Source organism: Solanum dulcamara, chromosome 8, assembly GCF_947179165.1.
Source record: "Solanum dulcamara chromosome 8, daSolDulc1.2, whole genome shotgun sequence".
Classification (NCBI taxonomy): Eukaryota; Viridiplantae; Streptophyta; class Magnoliopsida; order Solanales; family Solanaceae; genus Solanum; species Solanum dulcamara.
In genome coordinates, this window is record NC_077244.1 from 10,345,728 (window position 1) to 10,368,626 (window position 22,899).

The window sequence follows — 22,899 nt, forward strand, 5'->3', positions numbered from 1 at the left end:
GATGCCTTGTTGAGTCTCTCTTATCTTTCTGAATTGAGATATTTGGACCGTTGTTATTCTTTCTTGAGGTATGTTTCATTCTTCCATATTACATACTCGTACATTCCATATACTGACATTCATTTGGACCTGTATCGTTTCATGATGCAGAGGCAGGTTTAAGAGATCGTCAATAGGAGCATCATTAGAGATCTATTCGCACTCAGCATATTGGTGAGTCCTCCCCTACATTCGGAGGACACCGCTCATGTAATCTTGCGTCAAGTTAGCCTTTTCATTTTGAGTTGAGGTAGCCATGAACCTGTCATTGGAACCAATTAGATAGTAATGATAGAGGCTTCATAGACTAGATAGTAATAGGTCGATTGAGTACTTCTATCTTTGAGTTATTCTTGTCAAACTATTTTAATGACAAATATTTTAGTTGATCTGTTGGCCCATGGCCTTTATTCTTCGAGTTGGATGGGTGATTTGAGTTGCCCGCTAAATTATTCTTTATTTTTAAAATTTCCGCTGAATGAATGAATGAACGGAGGTGTTATCAGCCTATGTGGTTCGCTTGGGAGCCAAAAATAGTTTCTGAGTGCCGGTTACGTCTAGGGTACCCTCCCGGGGCATGACAACATAGTTTTAAAGAAAATTTTAAAATGGGCCATTTTTTACTTTCACGTGTTACTACAAACTTCTATAGGTACTCATATTCACACAAACAACCTAAACATGCCAGTTCTACTAGAGAATACTCCTTCAGAGAAAAGAAACATGGAAAGAAAAACTCCAAAGGGTTAAAGGATGCCCTACTCCCTACTAAAATTTGTGCATTATCCCAATGCACTTAAAAACTACAAGGTCTAAAACAAGGGAAGTGAGCATACCTGTGAGGCCTTTGGCATTAGTAGTAGGTTACCTGACTACTCAGACTTCATCAAGTATCCATATGGGTTGCGTCCCATGAAGTGCCTTATTTAATGTCGCGACACAACGTAATGTACTAGATTACTCAAACTTCAACAACTTTCCACATAGGTTGCCTCCCACAAAGCGCCTAATTTAACATTGTGTCACAACATAAATTACTTGATTACTCCTTCCTTGGTTTTGAAATAACTTGAGCCCTGTAATAACCAAAATCAAATCATAAACCAACAGTAAAACTAAGAAATAGAACTACAACCTAAAGTGCTCACTAATAGACTATTTCAAAACCATATTCCCCAGCAACGATACAATTTTGATAATGCTCAATTATACCTCTTAAAAGAAATATAGACAATTGTTAGCATTATATTTTACCCAACTAAGAGTCGGGGTCTAACCCACAGAGAATAGGTTGAAAAAAGTTCCATTAGCTATCAGTATTCAGTAGTAGTTGCTACTTCCCAAATATAAACTTGCATAAAGTAAAGATGGGGGTTTCGTTGTGTTTTAGAAACAAAATAATAATGTGGTGACAAATAAACAAGATTAAAGATGTAAACTATATGAACACTAGACTAGGATTGTGTTCCCCATGACTTGTAAGTTAATTGGCTAATCATATTCATGATATCATTCATTGTATTGCATACAAAATCTAGCGAAATAGGTAACATTTTATTCACTTCTCGGTCCTTCTTATATGTATCTCATTAATCTCCTCCCAGTATTAGAATGTATATTTTACTAACCCTCGCCCTGGATCTCAGAGTACTATCTCCTCTCGGTCTCAAGTAACTTAGATGAAGTTTATCCCTTCTTTCGAAGCCAGAATCTATGAATTTCTGTTGTGAAGTCTTTTCCTAATCACTACCTCCCTTCCAGGAAAGCAATGAATACATGCAAGTTCTTAATGTGTGACCTCACTAAAAAATACTTTTGAATAAAGAAATCACAATAAATGCAAAAACAATTAACAGATATCAACACTACATTCTCCTATTCTAGTTAAGTCGTCATGGTTCCCACAACCCTAATTGTGGGTTTAGCCTTACATAATTTCTATGGATAATTCAATAAAAAATGAATGAAACATGTATTAGAAAGCTTAAAAACACCAATGAATTAAACTTACAATTGAATATTAAACCTTGTGTTAAAATACCAAAACAAGAATCAAAATACACCAAGTGTTTTCACTTTCTCTCAAATTTGTCCCGTGTCACTTTGATGAAGGAAAATCTCCCAAAATAATGTTTGATTCTTGTATTTGAAACCTTAAAATGGTAGGTAAAATATTTGAAAAGTATAGGAAAAGTGCACCCTAAAAATATAACACAGGAGGGTATTTATAGAAACCTAAAACTAGTCCTAAACCAAGTAGGAAAAGGAATCTTGATGGACTTCGGATTGCTCTAGACGGGAGAAACCATGGCAAGTGGTTGGAACCACGGCTTGTGGTAGCCTTCCTTTGTAATTTCCTTATCCTTTTATGGCTGTCCATCCCACTACGGCACCCACCATAGCCAGTGGTAAGGACTACGGCTCGTGGTGAGGCCATTAGTGGTTGCCTTGGCCATATTGCTTCTTGATTTTGATCTTGGTGATTGCTTTGTTATTTCCACTTCTTGCCTTTATGTTTTTATGGCTGGCCATAGCACCACGGTGCCTACCACGGCTAGTGGTGAAGACCATGGCTCATGGTGAGGCTTTCTTGGTATAAGCCTTGGACAATTTCTTGGCAGCTAACTAGAAAGACTTCTTCACGGATTAGAGGTGCTTTTCATGGCTAGTACTGCCTACCACGGCTCTAGTGTCTGTATTGGTCAGAATACTTGGTCAAAACATGTTGATTTAATCTCCCAACACCAATTTCAAGTTACATCGAAGTTCGTTATTTGAGTTATCCTTTTAAGTTGTCGCGAACCATGTCAAACTCACGTCAACCTAGAACTTCTTGCATATTTTTCTTTTCTTTTGACCTAATCTCAACACCAAGCTACCAACATTCTTCAAGATAAATCAAATTTCCACATAAACCATGCCAAATACAATCAACCCAAACATGCTACAATTTTCCTGAAAACTAACTAAAAACACATATCCAACTAACAAAATGTGCTTAAGATATTATAATAACTCTTTATTTTAAGTGTTGTAAATGTCATATTTTGGAGACACATCAACATTCAGAGGCTGGATGAGGCCGACTTCACCTATCGAGATTTATAGTTTCATAGGGTGTGTTGGTTTTTATAGAAGTTTTGTGCAGGGTTTGTCCACCATTGCTGCTCGTTTGACTAGATTGACTCACAAGGTTGTGGATTTTCCTTGATCTTATAAGTGTGAGGAGAGCATTCAAAAGCTTAAGACTTTATTAACTTCAGCCAACTTCACCATTTATTGTGATGCTTTCAGAGTTGTCTTAGGTGGAGTATTGATGTAGAAAGGGAAGGTAGTTGCCTATGCATCTAGACGTTGAAGGCTTAAGAGAAGAACTTCCTTACTCATGATTTAGATTTAGTAACGATGGTGTTTGTTTTGAAGATATGGAATTAGTAATTATATGGGGTTCATTATGAGGTATTCATTGATCACCAGATTCTTCCGTACATCTTCAGTTAGAGAGATTTAAACTTGAGACAGCATAGATGGCTCTAGTTACTAAAGAACTATAACATGACCATCTTTTATCATCCAGGAAAGGCCAATGTTGTCGCCAATTCTTTGAGTAGGGAGGCTCCTAGTATGAGGAGTCTTGAAACTATTAGTGTTAACTAGAGTCCCTTGCCTAGGGATGTTCATAAGTTAGCCAACAACTTTATTCGATTGCGGGTTTCTAAGGAGAGTGGAGGTTTTATTGGTTTTATTAAGGCTCATTCTTATTTAATTGAGCATATTTGGGAGCGACAGTTTGATGATAAAAAGTTGTGTCTTATTCGAGACAAGGTATTGATGGGGTGCAACAAAGGAGGATAAACTCAATTCAGACGAAGTTTTAAGAATTGAGGGTAGGATTTGTGTGCCCAAGGTGAGTGATTTTATCATATTGATTCTAGAGTAGGTTCATTATTCTAGATATTATATTCACCCAGGTGCGGTGATGATGTACCATGATCTTAGCTAGCACTACTAAGGGTGCGGGATGAAGAGAGACATCACAGAATTTTTGTTCAAGTGTTTGACCTGTTAATAGGTTAATTGTGAACATTAGAGGCCTGGAGGTGTGACTTAGTGTATGCTGATTCCTACATAGAAGTGGGAGTGGATTACCATGGACTTTGTTGTAGTCTTACCTGCCACCATGGATGGTTATGAATCTATTTGGGTAGTTGTTGAAAGACTAAGTCTGCCTATTTCATTCCAGTTTGGGTGAAGTATATAGTGGAGAATCTAGCCAGTTATTTATCACTAACATCATTCGGCTTCATGGTGTACCTATATGCGTCATTTCAGATCGAGGTTCATTAGTTACTTTGCACTTTTGAAGGGAATTAGAGAATGGTTAGGGGACTAGGATTGATATGACTATAACTTATCACCCACAAACCAAAGGACAATCCAAGCAGATGATTCAAGTATTAAAGGATATGCTTCGAGCTTGTGTTATTAATTTTGTGCTAGGTGGGATCTGTATTTTTCCATAGCAGAGTTTACCAATAACAAAAGTTATCACTCAAGTATTCTGATGGCCCCATTCGAGCCTTTGTATGGTAGGTGATGTCGATCTCATATTGGTTGGTTTTATTCAGCTGAGGAGGACTCTTTAGACATGAATTTTCATAGGGATGCCATGGTGCAGGTTTGTATGATTTAGGGTAGGTTGTTGACATCCCAGATTAGGCAGAAGAGCTATGCAAATAGGAGACTTTGACCATTCGATTCATAAAAGGTGATCATGATTGGCTTCGAGTGTTGCCCATGAACGGCGTGATACGGTTCGGGAAGAAGGGAAAGCTTAGCCCTCGATTTATTGGACCATTTTAAATTTTTAGGTGAGTGAGATAGGTGGCTTATAAATTGTCCTTGCCACCTAGCTTGTCAATTGTGCATCCTGTATTCTATGTTTTCATGCTACGAAAGTATTTTCTAGACGATTACCAAGTGATCTCCCTTGATTTAGTAGAGCTGGGTCTATATTTGACATTTGAGAAGGAGCCCATAGCCATTCTTGATAGATATGTCTGTAAGCTTAGGACCAAGGATATAGCTTCAGTGAAAGTCCAACACAGTCACCGTTTATCTTGAGAGGCTACTTGGGAGGCGGAGTCCTATATACATGCCTGATATCCACAACTCTATGAGGATCCAGGTAATTTCTCTTCCTTTATGTTCTAGGAAGAATATGGTTTTTAGTGGTGGATGATGTAATGACTCTGAACGTCATTTTTGAATTTTTTTGTAAAATGACCATTTTATCATTCCTAATACTTTCCCAAGTCATTTTTGATCAGTTTTTGTTGTTGGCTTTTTAAATTTTGTTGAAACGTTTTGAGTTTTGGGAGTTTTTGAATTTTAAAGGCTTAAAGTATTCAAAAGTGGCTTTTGGTACCAATCGTAGATATAAGTCTTGGAATTAAATTTTGTCAATTCAGTTACCTACGAAATATGGAAATTGGTATGAGAGAGTCGTTGTTTCTGAAATTGGAGTTATATCGGAGATTTGATGTCTTAAGTTGGAAGTTTAAAGAATTTTTAGGTCAAGGTTTGAATTTGGTCGATATTTGTAGTTCGGATGCTCGAAATGGAATTCTAATGATTCTGTTGGATTCGAGGGATGATTTTATACCTGGAACTGGTCTTGGTTGAATTTTTAGTGGTCCCGAGCTCATTTTGATATTTTTGAGGCTTGGAAGTAGTTTAGTTACAACTTTTCAGGTTTCGGGTCAAAGAAACCTCGATTTAGAATTTCGGTAATTCCATTGAGTTCAGAACATTGAATTTAGTAGTGTGGCATATAAGGTTTGTGTGCTCGGGAGTCCGAACAAATCCTTGAGTCCAATTTGTGATTTCTTACCTAGTGTGTTTACTGATATCTGCTTCAGTGTGCTCTTCTCCGTGTTCACAACACTTTCTCTGTGCTCCTGAGGGGTCACTTCATTGACTTTCACATTCAAGGAAATAATGTCGTGTTCGAGGTGGGAGTGTCTGCGTTCACGTGGGTGCTACCTCGATCGTAGAGAGTTGAGTTACTCTTCGCATTCGCGGGATAAGTTCGCAGAAGTCAAAAGTGAGCTGAATAGTGTTTAGTTTCCAATTTGGGAATTTGACCTTATTTCATCATTGTTGGACCTTGGGGAGTTCTAGAAGGACGATTCTTGATAGATTTTCGAGGGAAACTGACTAGGTAAGCTCTTTTACCATGAATTCATTATTACCCATTGATTAATTATTTGTTGTAACGTTAATTTGAGGATTTTAAATTAAAGAAATTGGAGTTTTGCAAAAACCTTGAAATTTTGATTAAATTGATGTTTCCAAATTGATTTTAACTCCAAATTCGAAATGGTTTTCGATAATAGATTCCTTATGTTGTAAAAAATGTTTTAAGCCAAAAGTTTTTAGATTTACCCTTCACTTTTGGAATCGAGTTTTGGGTCAATTTGGGCTCGAATTTCAAAAATTATGATTTAGGCGTCATTGAACTCATATTCTTATCATAAATTCATATTTGATTAGATTTTGTCCATTTGGCACATCGATGTAAGGGCAAGGATCAAGTTTCGGACAAGTTGTGATTGAATTTGAGATAAATATATTTCTAAACCTTCGTTAAGCTTATTGAATTCTTTACTTCTTGTTGTGTGTGTGTGTAGGGGAATGATAAGAATTTTGATTTGGGCATTACTTGGGGATTGAATGAACTTGAGGATAATGAAAGAGGTAATAAAAAGGAAATTTGATAAATCCTAACGATATGTGCAATATGATTTATGATATTAAATTACCTAATATAGCGTGACTTGATTATATTGATATGATTTATGAGTTATTAGGGACATAGATGTACATTTCTATATGTGTGATCATGCCTATATTGTACTTGTTCTATGGCATAGCTGAAATGAAATGAGAAATATGGGATGGTTCACATGCTTCGTTGCAGTGATTATGAGAAATAGGTGTTGGGTCACATGCTCTGTGGCAGGACTATATGAGGGGTCAGGGCACACTCTCTATCAAAGCTTGCCTGGACAGGTATGGTCCATATGGGTTTTGAACTGAGATTTAGCAGATGTTTACCGGTAAGACAGAGATGGATAATATTATTTGACACAACATTGCATTGCATTGCACTTCATTAAATGTTTGTGGGTTCGTGTTTACCTCTGTGATAACCTTATGACTGATATATCTTGACACTTGAAAGACTTAACTAAAATATTCAGAACTGTTGTAACCTATGTTCTACTTGTAATATAAATTGCTGGATTAGGCTGGTTTGTGTGAAGGTTCTAGTTATGGAGGTTCGATTAGTGTGGCAGTGGGTATTTGAGTTTTATATAGCTTTCCTTATGTTTAGTCGTGTGCTTGCAGGGTATCGCGGTGTTGGTACTCACCCTTGCTTCTATATTTGTGTAGGATGTGAGCCCGGATCTGTGTGACATCTTCTTACTTCCATCCATATCCGTGGCTGAGTCATTGAGGTAGCTGTTACATCACTTTGGTGGGCACCTAAATTCTTATCATATGTTTTAGTCTAGTTTTTTTACAAAGGCATTGAGACTTGTATTTATTTTCGCATTTTATGTAGTATATAGAGGCTTGTACACGTGACAACCAATCTTGGAGGATTTTTGAGATTATTTACTTGTTTTTGATTAAGTTAAATCTCATTTTACTCTATTTACTTCCGCAATTACTTATTGTTGGTTTTTAAGATGACTTGTCTCGATAGGTTTAGATAAGTTTCGTCACACCCAAACTCTACTCTTGACATTTTAGGCCTAGGGAGAGTTCCTGTGTATTTTTCGGAAGCTTGGAGGGCATTTCGATCTTTTTGAGGCTTAGAGTTATTTTTGTCGTGACTTGTTGGATTCTAGGCCATGAAAACCTGAAATTTAAATTTTGATATTTCTATTGAGTCTGAAACGTCCAATTTAGTATGGTTGCATATATGATTTGTGTGATTCAGAGACTTTGTGACTTTGTGAAAGTTTTGGTTACTGAGATCTGGAGCAATCGCGATAGCGAAGGGCCAGTTGCTTTTGTGACATCCGCTTTAACAGAGGCCCCTCACTTTTGTGAAAGGAAAGATTTTATTGAGGTTCCTATCATGATGCCTGCAAAAGGGACCCGTGGTTCACAAAAGCGAGACCTGAGGGTTTTTTAGCCAGGGTTTTAATCCATTTCTCCATTTTCAAACCTTGGAAACTCGATTAGGCAATTTTGAAATTATTTTTCGAGGCTATTTGATTGGGTATGTTTTTTTAACCTAAAATCTACATTGTCCGTTATTTATATCATGATTTTTACTTTGAATTAAGGATTTTGGACACCAAAATTTGGGCATTTCTTCAAGAACTTCAGTTTTCTTCAAGGTGATTATGGACTATTTTGAACTACATTTTTGAAATTGTTTTCTATAATGGATCCTAATTCTTTGAGGATCATTTTCATTCAAAAGTTGTATGATTTAAACCTCATTTTCATTATCGGATTTTGGAGAAGTATTGAACTTTTTTCACGAATTTTGTGTTTTTGGTGTCATTAAACTCACTTTTTTACTTTAAATAGTAATTTAACTAGGCTGTGGTGAGTTAGAGACTATTTGAAAGGGAAAGGCTTAAATACTTGATTGACTGGATATTAATTAAGGCAAGTGAGCTTCTAAAATCCCATAAATATTGTAGATTACTTTAACTTGCTTTCGTATATGTGTAGGGGTGTAATGGGAATAGTGTTTAGGATGATAATCATGTGAATTGTGCCTAATAAAAGATTGGGTGATAAAAAGGCTATGCATGTTGTGATATTGATCGGAAATGTGAACTCCTTGAGTTGTACTTGGCATGAACTTGAAGAAATGCTATGATAGCCTAAATGTGAATATGAAATTGCCATTTGGTCATTGTTGAATATGAGAATTGACTTAAAAACACTTGCTCACTGATTGATCAATAATTGTGATAAAAGGGGTAATGGAATGAAGACTTGATGACTTATAAGGATGTAAATAATGTACTTGTTGATATAGATATACTATTGATAGTGTGGAGTGAATTGCATTGATATGAATTGTGTTATGACTGTGGACACTATCTTTCTCTCATTATTTCTGTGAACATTCTTATTTGTATTGGTTCTGAAAATAGTGTGATAAGACCCGATTTATGACTATGCCAATGGAAAATGGTTCCTTCAATTGATACTTATGCCGGTGGAAAATGGTTACGGCGATTGATACTTTTTCCGATGGAAAAATGTTTCGGCGATACCGATGGGAAATGGTTCCGTTGATTGATGATGATGATGATGTAGATGGGAAATGGTTCTGGTGGATACATGGTCCTTGTGCAACCCTCATGGGTTTCAATCTATTATACAATAGATGTGTATCATTAAGACAAACATGCATCACTCTATGTGCCATCACATTGCATTGCATTGCATTTTATCTGTCATTGTGAAGTTATGTATATGCTCCTTGTGTTTAGGTGATTGATATAGTTGATATTGATATGACTTATTATGTTATTCTGATGAGCTATTGTTGATCTATGTGCTATATGAACTCTGTAGTATAAATTAGGTTGATTTCTGTGCAGGTTGTAGTTGAGGAGGTTCGGTTGGGATGAAAGGAGTTCTAGTGTCTATTAGATTTCTTTGGTTTTTTAGTTGGCTAGATGAGTATCGTGTTGTTTGCTACTTACACCTTGCTATATACACTTGTGTAGGTCCCGAGCCCTTATAATGACTCTATTTTCACTCATTCATTCAAGGCCTTGTGAGGAGACTTGAGAGGTAGCTGATTGATGCTGGCGATCTCCTTGTTCCTTTTTATTATGCTTTGTTCTATTCGAGTGACAAAGACATTGAGACTTCTACTTATTTTCTTTTATATTATAATAGAGGTTTGTACATATGACATCTAGTCCTTTGAGTGTATTGTAGTTGACTAATACTTCCTCTTTTGTATTATTATCTATCTATTTAAACTGCTTCCACATTATTTTTTTGTAAATATTGGGTATAGGTTGACTTGTTTGGTGGGAAGAGATAATTGTCATCACACCCAGATGTCGATACAAAATGGTGTCACAGCCCCAAGTTCATAGGTCTTACGTGTACAAGCCAAGTCTAAGTAGAGCCTCGAGGATGGCTATGGAGACTTTTGTACTTATCTTAGAGAGGCTATGAAGACTATTAGGAAACTTCCTTTATTCATTCATTCTTATCAGGCGTGGTTGTACTCGTAAGTGCTGAGTGACACATGTTGTTTTAGCAGATACCAAGACTAGAGCTTCAGCTATTGGTAGATAGGAGGCAACTCTGAGTCCGTTTTTGAGACCCCATATAGGGGTAGAGGTACGGCCCGAGGTAGAGTTCATGCCCAAGGAGCGACACCAGCCTGAGGTCATGCTAGAGAGGCTTCCCCAGAGCCACATGTTGAGGTTGGTGAGGACCAGGTTCCTCCAAGATTCGCAGCACCATTGTTTCAGTAGACAATGTTGAGGATGCTGGGTATGTTGGAGAGTTTTACTCAGTGTGATGTTGGCATGCCACACGGATCATAGACTAGAGTTGTGGCACAGACCCCAAAGAAGCATCAGGTCCCAGTTGTTTGGGATCGGGCAGGCTAGCCACCATTGGTTCCTGCGTCAACTGCCAGTACAAAGGTTGTATGAGATGTAATCCTGACCGTAGATGATTAGTAGTGTTATGAGGGGTTTTCGAGATGAAACCACCCTATTTTTAGGGTGGTGGGAGTGATGATGCCCGTGAATTCTTAATGTTATGCCTTGAGATGCTTGAGGCAGTGAGCATGATTGATGCCCAGAGGGGTCATTTGGTTGCACTCCAGCTTTGTAGTCCAGCTAGGGAGTGGTGGAGGATATTTATAAGGTTTAGACTAGTGGGATCTCCTTCGGTAGACTGGGTGCTTTTACTAGTGCTTTTGAGGATCGCTTCATTCCATAGAGTGTGCATGAGGAAAAAAGTTTGAGATTTGAGTGTTTGACCAAGGGTGGTATGTCCATTGTTGAGTATGAGGCTCTATTCTATAAGTTGTCTAGACATGCCATGATGTTGATCCCAGATGAGGTGGAGAGAGTCCACATGTTTGTAAGGGGATTGAATTTTTCTTTTCGATCATATGTATTTACATCATCCCATGATTGGGCTTTCTTCCAATCCATAGTGACTACCACCAAGTTGGCAGAGTTGATGGTTAGAGATGAGTTATGGGACCCCACGAGGGCCTGTTCTAGTGGTCAATTTTCTAATACCTCATTTGGAGGTAGAGGTTCACACAGAGGCGATAGTTTATTTTAGCGTTAGAGACCTATTCATGCTACCATGCCAGCGGTCGAGGATGGATAGGTAGCTCGATGGTCCCACAGTTTGGGCCGAGGTGGTTATGGTATTTTGTCGGGTTCATCACAACAGTCCTCCTACCCAAGATCTTGTTATATTTGTTGATATTCGAGTCATCTTATATGACAGTTCCCTCTGTAGAATCACTAAGGTCCCCAACACACTTATTTAGTGACTCCAGAGAGAGAATTGGTGCCTCTAGCTAGAGGTCAGGGCAGGGTCCATCTAGGTAAAGGAGGCCTGTAGAGGTGTCCACCACGGAAGTCATAACGGTCCATGGTCCACACAATGGCTTGTGGTGACCCCTCATGGTCCTCACCTCTGGAATCATTTGGCTGGGCATTTCAATTGAAGAAATGAGGAACAAGAAAGACTCTCATTTACCTCAAGCTATTTAACTGAAGCTATTTCTTGTTTACCTCAATCTATGGCTGGGCATTCCATAGATTCTTTAACTGAAGCTATTTCTTGTTCCTCAAATTTCTAACTTGCTAGTCTAAGATTTCAATTGGGACCTCCTCATAAGAAAGACTCTCATTTACCTCAATGTTGTCCAATGGCACAATAGAGCTAGGATCACCAACATAGTTCCTCAATAAGGACACATGAAACACCGGATGCACCAATCCGTCTTAAAATATGATATGGGCCAACACAACGGGGACCGAGTTTCCATTTCTTACCAAAATGCATTATGCCTTTTTTGGGTGAAAGTTTTAAGTAAATCCAATTATTAATCTCGAATATAAGTTCCCTTTTTCTAACATCTGAATAGAACTTTTATCCGCTTTGGGCTGTTTTCAATCTTCCTCTAATGAGTCTAACCTTCTCCAAAGCCTTAAATACCAACTCGAGTCATATCAAAGCAACGTTACCAACCTCGAAGCAACTTATAGGAGATCTACACATCCTACCATACAAATCCTCAAAAGGAGCCATCTCAATGCTATAATGATAACTGCTATTATAAGCCAACTCCATCAATGGAAAATAGTCATCGTAATTTCCCTTAAAATTGATAATGCATGCTCTAAACATATCCTCTAATATCTGAATAGTACACTTGGCATGTCTATCAATATGAGGGGGAAAAACTGTACTAAGCTTAACTTGGGTACCTAGACCTTTTTAGAAAGATCTCCAAAACAGCGATGTAAACTGAGTAGCAAGATCCTAAATGATAGACAAAGGGACACCATGAAGCTTAACCAACTCTTGAATGTTTAATGTACCATAGTACTCGGTCGTATATAAAGTCTTAATAGGAAGAAAATGTGCTGGCTTAGTTATTAGGTCAACAATCACCTAATTAGAGTCATGTTGCATTTACGTACGAGGCAAACCAGTAACAAAGTCCATATTCAAGGCTTCCCACTTCCAAGTAAGAATCTCAATGTCTTGAGAAAAACCTCTCTGATTCTAATACTCAACTTTCACTTGTTGATAATTAGGGCACTTAGCCACGAATTCCGCAATATCTCTTTGCATGCCATTCAACCAATATACTTCCCTCAAATCTCGATACATCTTTGTACAAACAAGATGAAAAGAATACCGTGAACTATGAGCTTCGGACAATATTATATATCTCAATCCATGAACATTCAAAATAAACAACCAACCTTGATATCTCAAAACACCATCCCCTCTTAGAAAAAAACCTCAATGGCCTTTTTGAAAATCACTTTTTTCAATTTAGCCAAAGCGGTATCACTATTTTTCTTTTCCTTTACTTCTGGAACAAGGGATGACTCGAACCATTTTGCACAAAAACACCTCAACCTTCAGAATCAACCAATCGAATACCAAAATGGGCTAATCTGTATATATTCCGAACTAGTTCCTTCTTTTCATTCTCAATATGGGAAACAATGTTCATGGACAATCTACTAAGACTGTCGGCAACCTCATTTTCCTTACCCAGATGGTATAACATGCTCAATATCATAATCCTTTAACAACTCAAGCTATCTTCTTTGGCGAAGGTTAAAGTCCTTTTGACTGAACACATATTGCAAACTCTTGTTCTCAGTGAAGACATCCACATGGAAAAAATAAAGATAGTGCCTCCACAAATTCAAAGAGAATGCCAACGCCGCCAACTTCAAATCATGAGTCGGGTAATTCTTCTCATGAACCTTGAGTTGACTTGAATCACATGCTATCACCTTACCGTTTTTCTTTAGAACACAACCAAGACCAACTAGTGAAGCAACATAATACACAATGAACCCATTGGATCATTCTGGTAAAGTCAACACTGGAGCGTATGTAAGCTTGTCCTTCAACTCTTACAAACTATTCTCACATGCCTTGGACCTTTGGAACTTCATCTTCTTTTAAGTCAAAATAGTCAAGGGCGATGCAATGGAAGAGAAAACTTCTACAAACCATCTATAATAACCGACTAATCCCAAAAAACTCTAAATATTGAAAGGATTCAATGGTCTAGGCCAATTCTTAATAGCCTCGTTCTTCTTTAGATAAACCATAATTCCTTCTCCACAAATAATTTGACTGAGGACAGAAAGTTACCTTAACCAAAACTCACACTTACTAACCTTTGCATAGAACTGATGGTCTTTGAGGATTTGCAGCACAATCGTCATATGATTGGCATGATCTTTCTTACTCCGTGAGTAGATAAAAATATAATTAATGAAGACAACCACAAACATAGCCAAGTACTATTTGAACACCCTATTCATTAAATTCATAAAAGTTGCAGGGGCATTCGTTATTCTAAAACACATAACTAAGAATTCAAAGTGATTATACCGAGTTCTAAAGGCCATTTTCAGAATATCACATTCCCTTTGTGTTGATGATAATGCGATCGGAGATCAATCTTTGAAAAGCAGCGTGCCCCTTCAAGTTGATCGAACAAGTCATCAATCCTTAGAATAGGATGCTTATTCTTAGTCGTGACCTTGTTCTATTGTCGATAATCAATACACATACATAGATAACCATATTTGTTTTAGATGAAACGAACCAAAGCACCCCATAAAAATATACTTGGTCTAATGAAACCCTTATCAAGTAAATCCTTCAACTGTTTCTTTAAGTCTTTTAATTTTGATGGTTCCATTTGGTAAGCAGGAATAGAAATATGATGAGTATCGAGAGAAAGATCGATACAAAAGTCTATTTCCCTCTCGAGAGGAATACTTGGGAGATAATTGGGGGAAACTTCCAGAAATTCATTAATAGTTGAAAATGACTAAAGAGTAGAAGTTTTGGAGTTAGTATCTCTAACTCAAACTAGATGATAAATGCAACCCTTGAAAATCATTGTTCGATATTTGAGCCATGAACTGAACTGATCCTTAAACACGGAATTGCCACCTTTCCACTCTAGGACTGGCTTATTAGGAACCTGAAACTTAACCACACGTGTTCTACAATACATAGAAGCATAATATGCATGAAGCCAATCCATACCTACAATAACATCAAAATCGGTCATATCAAGCTCTATTAGATCAATGGAGGTGACTTTAGGAAAAATATAAATTGGAAAATTTCTATAAACTCTTTTAGACACAACTTAATCACCAATCAGAGTGTAGAACAAAAAACGCTCTAGAAAGACCTCGGGAATAAGAATTAATCTCATAGAAAGATAAGGAGTAACAAATGATAGAGTAGCACACGAATCTAGTAATGCATAAACATTGATGTCAAAGACTTTCAACATATCCGTGACCATATCAGGAGACTCATCAACTTCTTGCCTAGCTTGAGGGGCATAGAACCTATTTTAGCATGGGCTGCCACCTGATGGATTTTGTCCCCTTTGAGTAGTTTGACCTTGAGGACACCCTTTTTTTCCCTTGTTAGGACACTCGGAAATATTGTGCCCTATCATACCGCATTCAAAGCATGAACCACATAAGAAAGACTGTCATTTACCTCAATATTGTCCAATGGCACAATAGAACTGGGATCACCAATATACTTCCTCAATAAGTACACATGAAACACCAGATGCACCGATGCTAATTCAGAAGACAGATCCAACTCATAAGGTACCTTACCAATCTGCCTCAAAATATGATATGGGCCAATATAGCAGGGACTGAGTTTCTCTTTCTTACCAAAATGCATTACACCCTTCATAAGTCAAATTTTCAAGTAAGCCCAATCATTCAGCTCGAATTCAAGTTTCCTTTTTCTCACATCTGAATAGGACTTTTGTCGGCTTTGGGCTATTTTCAATCTTTCTCTAATGAGTCTAACCTTCTCCATAGAGTGAAATACCAACTCAGGTCCTATCAAAGCAACATTACCAACTTTGAACAAATCGATATGAGATCTACACCGCCTACCATACAAAACCTCAAAAGGAGCCACCTCAATGCTAAAATAATAATTGTTATTATAAGCAAACTCTATCAATGGAAAATGGTCATCGTAATATCCCTTAAAATTGATAATGCATGCTTCAACATATCCTCTAATATTTGAATAGATCGCTCAGCCTGTTCATTATTGTGAGGTTCAAAAGTTGTACTAAGCTTCACTTACGTACCTAGACCCTTTTGAAAAGATCTCAAAAACTAAGATGTAAATTGAATATCTCAATTCGAAATGATAGACAAAGGGACACCATGAAGCTTAACCAACTCTCGAATTTTAATCTGGCATAATCATCAGTCGTATATGAAGTCTTAACAGGGAAAAAATTGAGCTGACTTAGTCATTTGGTCAACAATCACCCAAATAGAGTCATGTTACCTTCGTGTGCGAGGCAAACCAGTAACAAATTCCATATTCAAGTCTTTCCACTTCCAAGTAGGAATCTCAATGTCTTGAGCCAAACCTCCCAATTTTTTATACTCAACTTTTACTAGTTGACAATGAGGACACTTAGCCACAAATTCTGCAATATCTTTTGTCATATCATTCAACCAATACACTTCCCTCAATTCTCAATACATCTTTTTTGAGTAGGGATGAATAGAATACCGTGAACTATAAGCTTCAGACAATACTATATCTCTCAAGCCATCAGCATTTGGAACACACAATCGGCCTTCATATCTCAAAACACCATATCCCCCTTTGGGGAAAGCCTCAATGACCTTTTCAAAAACCACTTTCTTCAATTTAGCAAAAGTAGGATCACTATCTTGCATTTTCTTTACCTCTGGAACAAGAGATGACTCGGAACCATTTTGCACAACAACACATTCATCATCAGAATCAACTAATTGAATACCCAAATGGGCTAATCTGTGAACATCCCGAACTACTTCCTTCTTTTTATACTCAATATGGGCAACACTGTTCATGGATAATATACTAATAGCATCGACAATCACATTTTCCTTATCAAGATGTTATAAAATGCTCATATCATAATTCTTCAATAACTAAAGCCATCTTCTTTGCCGAAGGTTCAAGTCCTTTTGAGGAAATAGATATTGTAAACTCTTGTGATCGATGAAGATACCCACATAGATACTATATAGATAGTGCCTCCACAACTTTAAAGAGAATACCACTTCCACCAACTCCAAATCATGAGTTAGGTAACTCTTATCATGCATCTTGAGTTTCCCTGAAGTATAAGCCATCATGTTGCCATTTTGCATTAGAACACAACCAATAACAACTCGTGAAGCATCACAATACACAACGAAACCATCAGATCCTTCCAGTAAAGTCAATACTAGAGATGAGGTAAGCTTCTCCTTTAACTCTTGGAAACTTTTCTCACATGCCTCAGACCATTGGAACTTAATCTTGTTTTGAGTCAAAGTAGTCAAGGGCGATGCAATGAAAGAGAAACCTTCCACAAATAGTCTATATTAACTGGATAAGCCCAAGAAACTCCGAATATTGAAGAGAGTGAATTGTCTAGGCCTATTCTTAACAACCTCGGTCTTTTTTGGATCAACCTTAATTTCTTCTCTGAAAACAATATGGCCAAGGAAAGCAACTGACCTTAACCAAACATTTGCATACAACTGACGGTAATTAAGAATTTGTAGCATAATTCTCAAATGATTGGCATGATCTTCCTTACTCCGTGACTAGATAAAAATATAATCAATGAAGACAATCACAAAAATATCCAAGTACTACTTGAACAACCTATTCATCAAATTCATAAAAGCTGCAGGGGTATTTGTTAGTCCAAAACACATAACCAAGAATTCAAAGTGACCATAGTAAGTTCTAAAGGCCATCTTCAGAATATCACATTCCCTTGGAGTTGATGATAATGCAATCGGAGATCAATCTTTGAAAAGTATTTTGCCCCTTGAATTTGATCGAACAAGTAATCAATCCTTGGAATATGATTCTTATTCTTAATCGTGACCGTGTTCCAATATCGATAATCAATACACATATGAAAAGAACCGCCTTTCTTTTTGATGAAAAGATCCTGACCACCCCATGAAGATATACTTGGTCTAATGAAACCCTTATCTAGTAAATCCTTCAACCATTCTTTTAACTCTTTCAATTTTGCCGATGCCATTTGGTAAAAAGGAATACAGATAGGTTGAGTCTCAGGACTAACAATTAATCACATAGAAAGATAAGGAGTAACAAATGATAGAGTAGCACCTGGATCTAGTAATGTATAAACATCTAAGTTAATGAATTTTAACATACCCATGACAACATCGGGAGACTCATCAACTTCTTTACTAATTTGAGGGGCATAAAATCTAATTTGGTGTGGGCCACCATCTTGTGGATTTTTCCCCCCTTGAGTAGTTTGACCTTGACGACACTCCTCTTTTCCATTGTTAAGACACTCAAAAATCTTATTTCACATCTTACCACATCCAAAGTATGCACCCGTTCCAACCATACATTTACCTCCATGATTTCTCCCACAATTTGCACGCTTAGGAAAAGTAGATCAACTAACACTGCCTTGTGTCATGGAATTTGAGACCTTATCATTGTCAAACCTTTGACCCAAAGTTTGTGAAAAACCTTGGCCTTTAAACTTTTGACCTCATCGGAAATATTCATTACCTCCATCGGATTTGTTATGAGAAAACCTTTCTTCATATCGAGTCTTCTTGTACTCTCTCACACTTCTCTCCTTTAATTTTCTCGGCATAGGTCATTAGCCTAGATACGTCTATCTATTTTATAAGCATGGTGGTTCAGCACTCTTTCATAACCAAGTCCGATACTACCACAATAAACTTGCTAAGTCGGGCACGAGAGTCGGCAACCAAGGAAGGAGCATATTTGGACAACTTTGTGAATTTGAGAGCCTACTCCGTCACACTCATGCTTCCTTGATTAAGTTTGATAAATTCAAAAAAGTGATCAAGAAATGCTACTTTGAACTCTTCCCAACCTATGGGACCTCTTCGTCCCTCTTTGCTTTCCATTGAGTGTACCAAACTTTAGCGACACTTTCAAATTGATAGGCTGCTAATTTTGCCTTATCCTTTGAAGATACCCCAATGATATCGACTATCTTGTACAACTCATTCATGAAATCTTAGGCATCCTCATAAACTTTAGATCCATGAAATTTGGGAAGGTTGGTCCTCATGAAGTCTCTCACCCTTAACGCTAGATTAGTCATATTTGGAGGAGCTACTACCCCCCGATTAACTTGAGCACTCACAACTTGGGCTATTATATGAAAAGCTACTTGAAACTTCACATTCGACATTTGATCATTCATGGGGTAATTTGGGTCATGTTTCTCCTCATCAACAACATTTCTTTGAATGGGGTATGGTCGTAGAGGCATAATTCTGAAATCGTAAGAGAAAGCATTAGAGGAGATAACCTCAGAGTTTAAATTTGTAGCACGATAAGATCATGATAGAAGTGAAGCTTTCCTAAGATGCCTCATAGACTTCCATTCATAGATATGGTGTCCTTCACACCGATGAACAATACGCTATTCGATGCGGCATGTTAGACTCCCTAAGACACTTGAACCTTATACTCAGATACCAAGTTTTTCATCACCCGGCCTAGGGCCTAGCCATAACACAACAATTAGAATCTTGAAGGACTCCAACCAAGACTCTTAGCTTAACATTCATAAGCCTACATAAGGTACATGCATAAATAAAAAAGAACCACTGATGTGGAAACATAATGTCAAATAGAGCATAAGTCTCAAAACGAGAAACGACAACGTGGACTGCATCATATCTAACATGCCTCTACTACTAGATGGGGATGTGAGACAATCTCCCAGCTCACCCAAACAAATATGTAAAGAAAGTCTTAAACTCGTAAGAAGTAAATGTCTCATCCTCAGAACAAGAGGACTCACCATAATAAGCTAATAGCAAAACTCTAACAATGAGCGGCAAAAGGATGAATGTGATCACCAGCCCCTACATTATGATGCAACGTAGGCAAAAAGTATGTGTTAGTACATGGAATGCACTAATTATGTGAGAATATGCATGAACAATAATCATTGGACATAATTAATATGAATCATGGATTCATGACCAATATCTTTAAAGCATGAGTAAGGCTATGAAATCACACAAAACATTATCTCATTGTTCAATGAATCAAAACATCTTAAACATAATCATAGTAGTTATATATGTGGGAGATAACTATAACTGACATTAAGACCATGCGAGCTATTACATAGAATCCGATGATACCCACATCAAGAAAGGGACATGCTAATTGCCAAGATAAGCTCCATCCAATTAATATCATCATGTTCTATATGTGGATCCACTAGCAAGGACATATTGAAAATCTTATAGTGGCAACGTAGTTTAAGAGACAAAAGGTTTCTACTAGGATTTAGGTGAGGCCTCCACCTCAAAGTCCACTCGAATCTATGTATATCAACCCATAGAATACATGTCATAATTAAAATCAAAAATCATGCTTGCATAAATCATATGCTTTTTCATAATCATACTTTATAAACATGTTCATAGGAATAGCTCATTAAGAATCTCAAGTCACCTTTCCATTATGGTCTTAAGTCGCCTTTTTCATTAAGGTCTTAAGTCACCATGAAGGATCTTGAGTAACCCTTTCATTTAATTCATCGTCATGCAATGTGGGTGTAGGCCTTCCATCATTACACATTCTTCCTCATATAGACATTATTAGTTAGGTTCTTAGGTCACCCTCCTCATTAAGAATCCTAAGTCGCTCTTACATGCACTTGCTTGCAACATCATTAAAAAATTATTCATAATACTTCATAAGGCATTTATAATCATTTTTTTATAAAGCATCTTAAAACTTGTTCATAAGCTTTTCATTGAAATAACATGAAAATCGTGAACATATCTCATAAATAATAATTGAAACTAGCATACAGGATGGGTCATAGAAATTCAACATGAAAACATGCAACATAATATAAATTATGCATAATTAGGTAATTAACCTTGAAGAGTATCATAATTGAGAAAACTCAATGCATATCATGAAATTAGGGCTTTTAATTAAAGAAATGGGGTTTTGAGAGTTTTATTAAGAGTGAGAGGGTTAGAAGACTTTAGGTCGGTTAATAGTTAGAAATTTAGTCCCTAAAACCATCCATATTCATTAATGAGATATAGGGAAAAGACAAAAATAACCCTCTTTAAATCTGAATCTGGAACTCATGACGGACCATCACCATATACCATTCAAGATACCATGGTCTGTGGTCCCTTATGTGGTGAGGGACTTGGGAATTTTTGAAAGGGTTTGGGAAGGCTACACACCATGAACCCACGATGACCTGTGGTTGTCCTCTGTGGTGGTTGCCTTGAACTTGTATTTTCGGAGTTTACAGGGATTGTTTCAGCACCTCCTCCACAAATACTTTTATGGTCCGTGGAGGTCATCATGGTCTATGAACATTGGTCGTCGATAGGATTCTGACATGAGTCCTATAGAAGTGTCCACCACAAAAGCTATAACGGTGCATTATCCGCACAATGGCTCATGGTGGCCATTAGTAGTCCTCACCTCTGGACCCATTTGGCTAGGCATGGACCATGGTGGACCTACACGGCTCATATTCCTTTTCTTGGCCCGTTGTAGGTCCTGTAAAGACCATCTGGTGCCAAAAGCTGCATGTTTTAGGAATTTCATCTTTTGTTCCTCATTTTTTATCTTTCCAACTTCTAGGGTCTTACAGTATGGATTGGATTTCTCTTTATCGTGCTACTCTAGATTTCTATGCAAAGACTATTAGCTTAGCGATACCTGATGTCCCTAGGATTGAGTGGAAGGGTACTAGTGGTTCTTATACTAGTAAGGTCATCCCTTATATGCATGCTAAGAGATTGATTGATTCAGGGTGTATGTATTATTTGGCTTTTATTCAGGATACTAGCATTGAGTCACCTCTTAAGCAGTCTAGTCTCATGGTTAAGTAGTTTGCTGATGTGCTCCCTACTAATCTTTGTAGAGTTCCTCTAGATTGGAACATTGACTTTACTATTGACTTGGAGTTGGGGACTAATCCCATTTCTATTTCTGCATATCATATGTCTCTAGATGAGTTAAAAGAGTTGAAGGATAAATTACAGGACTTGTTCAGTAAGGGATTTATTCACCCTAGTGTGTCACCTTGGGGTGCATCGGTTCTGTTTGTGTAGAACAAGTATGCTCTTCCTCGTATTGATGATTTATTTGATCAACTTCAAGCAGCAGTTTTGTTCTCTATTACTGACTTAGGATCCGGGTACCATCAGCTGAGGATTAGGCCATCAGATATTTCTTAGATAGATTTTTAGACCCGTTATGCCCATTATGAGTTTCTTGTTATATCTTTTGGGCTGACTAATGCCTCGACAATGTTCATGGAGTTGATGGAATGGGTGTTTCATCCCTATCTAGACTCCTTTGTGATTATTTTCATTGATGATATCTTGGTGTATTCAAAGACATAAGAGGATCATTCTTGTTATTTGAGATCGGTGCTTCAGAAATTGAGAGAGTAGAAGTTATATGCAAAGTTCTCTAAATATGAGTTTTAGCTTGATTTTATTGCATTTCTAGGACACGTGGTGTATTAGGGTTGATCCCGCCAAGATTGAGGTAGTTAGAGGCTTGACTAGGCCTACTTCCCCTGCCAAGATTCAGAATTTTATGGGGTTAACTGGTTATTACCGATGCTTCGTGTAGGGATTCTCTACTATTGCGCTCTAATTGACTAGATTGACTTCGAAGGTAGTAAATTTCCATTTGTCAGATTAGTGTGAGACGAGCTTTCAAAAGCTCAAGAATTTATTGACTACAACACCTATATTGACCTTACCGGAGGAGGGTGTGGAATTCACCATGTATTGTGATGCTTCCAGAGTTTGTATAGCTAGAGTTTTGGTTCAAAAAGGAAAGGTGGTTGCCAATGCTTCTAGACAATTGAAGGCTCATCAAAAGAACTACCCTACTCGAGAATTGGAGTTAGTGGAGGTGGTGTTTTTGCTGAATCCATGGCATTATTACTTGTACGGTGTGCATTGA